We start from the raw sequence: 5,134 nt of genomic DNA on the forward strand, positions 1-5,134 counted from the left end.
GAAGGAACGAGAGAGTGGGAGGGAGGGGCGCGATGCGAACGGAGCGGGCGGAACGGCGATGGCGGCGCATGTCCATGGAGGAGGCAGGAAACCCTAACGTGAGATTGGAAGTGACCCTGCGAATCCAAAGCCACCGGGGAGAAAAGGGGGCCTCACCAGGGTTGTGCGTGTTGTCGGGCCGGAGGGAGGCCGGACCTGGATCGTGGACCTCCAGGCCCGCCTGCGGGTGGGGCTCCTCCTGGCCAACTCCCGAACTCGCCTCCTAGCCGGGCCCAGGAGCGGCCCATCCGCCGGTCGCGAGTGGAGCGGGGGGAACCCTACCACCGAGTAAAGCAAGGGAGGGCTCTGAGTCGCTGCTGCCGCCACCGGCACCGGACACTGTGCACACTCGTCCTTGGGCAGGCTCGCGCCTCCCGCCAGAGCCGAACGCGGCGTCCACGGCCCCCGCTGCACGCCAGGCTCCCAGCCAGCCGCGCGCCAACGTGCGTTTGGGCACAGTCGCCTCCATCGGGTCCGGTCGCCGGAGAGGCTGCCGCTGCAAGACCCCGCCGCAAACCGCGAGCCCCGGCCACCAGGCGCGAACGCCGCTCCGCGGACTGACCGGAGAGAACCCCCAAGCTCCTCCGTCGCCCGCAGGAAAATGCCGAATGGTGTGCCCGCGCCACGCCCCGGCCCACACACGGGAGAGCCCTCCTCGCTGGGCTCGCTTCCACATCATCGACGTCGGGCGTGAGGACCCAGAACCTTCCGCCGAACCCGCCACCACTCACCGAAGGGCGCGTGCATAGCGTCGCCGGCGAGGAGCGGGGAGGCGAAGTCGCGGGGTTGTCCACATCGCCAAAGCCTTCTTCAGACATGTCCCTGTCAGCACGAAACACTTTCAGCCCGTTTCTAATTAATTTTTAAAATTGATTATATTATTCCATTTGTTTGATAGGCATTTTCTTCCTCAGGTGTATGATTTTGTAGTCGAAAAGAATGATCCGCACTAGTAAGCTATCCGTGTACATCTTAAGATTTACACGTATAAAATCGTCCATGCACTACAGGAATGGGCTGATATGCCGACGGCCGGGAATCCTCGGCGTAGTCGGTTTTGGTCGTCGGCGTAGGCTACGCTGAGGGCAGCCTTCGGCATAGCTCCTCGGAAAAGACCTCCCTCGGTGGAGTCACTACTGCCGTCGGCGTAACCCGCCCCTCGGCGTAGCACGCTACACCGATTGCAAAACCGTCGGCATACTAATTTAATAAAATCAAATTTTCTTTTTAAAAACAATTCGGAAAAAATCATTTTTTGCTGTGCCGACGGAAAAACCCTCGACATAGAGTTTTAAGTTTTTTTCAATTTTTAATTTGTTTTACACCATTTTTTGTCTTTTTTTTTACTTGTTTATCTTTCACCCAAGATACTTTTAACTCTAAGTATACTTAATCTTAGGTCAATTCACAGTTATGGTTAAACTATCCAGTCGGTCACCCATCCTCAGACTACTCCAGCATCAGTACACTTAACTTCATGGTTCCATTCTGATAAGTTTTCACTAACGAATTGATACCTTGACATTAATAGCATTTGTATCAACCTTATTAACTCTTGGACCGTGATATCTCACCTCTTTATGTTTGAATTCCAAACAATTACTTAAGTAAACAATAATGAATATATAAGTAATAATAAGACTATTGAATTCAAATAATAATAAAATAATTTTATTTTTGGTCTTTTTTCCATTTAATATGGAATAATTAATATCTTTAAATCGGAAAATTGAAATTCCATAAATAATATGTCTAAATCGATCAGAAAAATGAAAGAAATCTAAATATAACATCCATATGATCTTTTGAATCTAAAAACTAGATAAATCCAAATATGACGTCGAGCTTGCCATCTGGCCAAAATCCCCCCCGGAGATGCGGTATGGCCGTACCAGGCGTGCTGGTGGATTGTTCGCCAACACGCTAAACAGACCAAAATTAGCACATAAAATGATGTGTTATAGACCTAAAAACCATTTTTCCCGGAATTTATTAAGCGATGGAAAGTGTACCCCTAGTTCAAATTCGGTCAGTTTCCAGCGTATTCAGCGGGACACCGTAGGAAGCCGCAGGGATTCCCAGATAGCTAGTGCACACATATGGCATGTGATATGGGGTGCGGAGGCAGTGTCCTACCACTACACAGAGGTCTCGCGCAATACTAAAATACGCCCCATGTAGCTGCTTCACAAAAAAACCGTTTTGGCACCACGAAAATGGAAAAATCATCACCCATGGATCGGATTGGAAATTCGCTCCTGGGAGCCTTTCTTCCCATCCCAGGGACCACGCACGTGGCAAATATGACCTCGTTCCGACAAACTATGCGGTGTCACGGGCCATTTCCTACTCATTTCCCTTAAAACCATAGAACTACGGAAGTGATAGCCCTATTTGTGAAGGGTTTTCCAAAATAATTGTTGTATCCCACTTCCGACTTTTGGAGCGGTTACTAGGAAACATAAAATGACATCAGGCGGCTCCGCGGGATTTTCTGACTTTGTTTAAATTGTTATCTAGCCAAAACAGGCCTCACGGAGATGCGGTACGGCCGTACCGGGCGCGCTGGTGCACCCGTTCACCATCGCGCTAAACGGAAAATTTTTAGCACATAAAGTGATGTGCCGTAGACCTAAAAGAAAATTCCAGGAATTTATTGAGCGACGGAAAGTGTACCCCTAGTTCAACTCCGTAAAGTTTCCAGCGGATTCGGCGGGACACCGCAGGAAGCCACGCGGATTCCTAGATAGCTAGCACGCACATATGACATGTGATAGGTGGTTCGGAGGAGGTCTCTTACCATTACACGGAGGTCTCGCGTAATACTAAAATGCTCCCCATGTAGCTGTTTCACAAAAAATATCCGTTTTGGCACCCCAAAAAATGAAAAACCATCGCCCGTGGGTCGGATCGAAAATCCGCGCCTGTAGCCTTGCTTCCCATCCTTGGGCCCACACACGTGGCAAATATGACCTCGTTCCGACAAACTATGCGGTGTCACAGGCCGTTTCCTACTCATTTCCCCTAAAAGTTATAGAACTCCGGACTTGATAGCCCTGTTGGTGAAAGGTTTTCCAAAATAATTTCCGTATCTTAATTCCGACTTTTAGGGTGGTTACTAGGACACATAAAATGACTTCATGCGGCTCCGCGAGATTTTCTGACTTCGCTTAAATTGCCATCTGACCAAAACAGGAACCCGAGGATATATAAGGAAGTGTTTGAATTGTTACAATGTTAACATGGTACCCTACATGAGTTAAATATGCATGATTTTGACATAAACACATAGAAGATGTTTTTCTGGACATTTTGATACCTTATACGTATTTTTATGACGTCATATAAATTAGTTATGATTTTTACAAAATCAGACAAAATTGAAGGATGGCCTACGCGAGAGTGGTCGTCCCTGTCTACGCCTAGAGTCAAGGGTATGCCGAGGGGGGCTGCCCTCGGCGTAGATCTCGCTTCGCCAATGGCAATGCTACGCTGAGGATATTTTTGGCAGGCTGACCTGGTCGGGCCATATGTCGATGGCTCCGATTTTTAGCCATCGGCGTATAAAAAAAACCTCGGCGTATCGCGCCATTTGTGTAGTACACCACGGTCGATCGGCAGCCTCAGAGAGGTCAGAGTCGACACGGAGCTGGAAGAAGACAATCTACGAACGCGGGGGAGGACGATGGCGGTGACGGAGCTCGAGCGCATCGCTGACGTGATGCTCAGGCGCGTCGCCTCGTGGAGCTCCTGCGTGTCGCCGCAATGGTGCTGGAGCGCGTGCTTCCATCAAGCTCGAGCTCCTGCTTGTCCTTTCGCTGATCCCGAGAGGAGCTAGCTCCTGCCCGTGGTTGCGGCCGATCGCGGGTAGAGTTAGCTCCCGTGTATGGAAATCCAACCGAGATCGGGCCTCCCCTCCTCTGATCGCGGGGAGATTGCGATCGGGTCATGGCTAGCAATTTTCACTACGGGAGAGCACAGATGTGCCGTCGGCCATCGTGTGTGCCGACGGCCAAATATCGGGGCCGTCGGCACAGAAGCCTCCGGACCGCGGTGACAAGGATGACCGTCGGCGTTAAAATGGCCGTCAGTATAGACCGGTTGTGCCGACGGCCACCGTCGGCACAGTTCTGGCCGTCGGCACAACATGTTTTCCCTTTTTTTTACTACAGACCTGTGCCGACGGTTATACTGTCGGCATAGCTTTTTTTCTATTTCTACACGACAGTCTTCAAAAAAGCATAACTAAATCATTCTAATTGAGAAAAATAAGTATAATATATCAAATTTTGCAGAAAAACAAGATCTATCATAGAAAAATATAAAAAAAGGAATATTTAAAATAGCTAAACAAATCTTCTTAGGAATGAGCTATAATGTTCGAGGTTTCATGGCTTTCACACACGCCAAAAATGAAAAAATTGTCGCTCGTGGGTCGGATTAGAAATCCACGTCCGGGGTCTTGCTTCCCATCCTATTGTCCACACACGTGCTAAATATGATCTCGTTTCAGCAAACTATGCCATGCCGAGACCGTTTTCCACCTCATTTCCCCTGAAATCCATAGAACTCCGGACGTGATAGCCCTTTTCGTGAAGGTTTTTTCAAAATAATTGCCGTATACTAGTTTTAACAAACGGAATAGTTACTATGACATATAAAATGAAGTCACGCGGCTCAGTGGGATTTTTGGACTTCGTTCAAATTGTCATCTGGCCAAAACAGGACCCCCGGGACATGCGGTATCGCCGTACCGGGCGTGCGGGTGCACCCATTCACGAACAAACTAAACGGACAAAAATTAGCACATATAATGATGCGTCGTAGAACTAAAAACAATTTTTCTGGAATTTCTGGAGCGACGGATAGTTCACCCCTAGTTCAAATCCGGTCAGTTTCCAGCGGATTCGGCGGGACACCGCTGGAGGCCGCATGGGTTCCCAAAAAGCTAACGAGTGCACATGTCATGTGATAGGTGGTGCGTGATGACCCACAAGTATAGGGGGTGTATCATAGTACTTTCGATAAATAAGAGTGTCGAACCCAACGAGGAGCAGAAGGTGTTGGCAAGCAGTTTCGATGAAGGATTCACTGT

The sequence above is a fragment of the Lolium rigidum genome, chromosome 6 (assembly GCF_022539505.1).
Source record: "Lolium rigidum isolate FL_2022 chromosome 6, APGP_CSIRO_Lrig_0.1, whole genome shotgun sequence".
NCBI classification, from domain to species: domain Eukaryota; kingdom Viridiplantae; phylum Streptophyta; class Magnoliopsida; order Poales; family Poaceae; genus Lolium; species Lolium rigidum.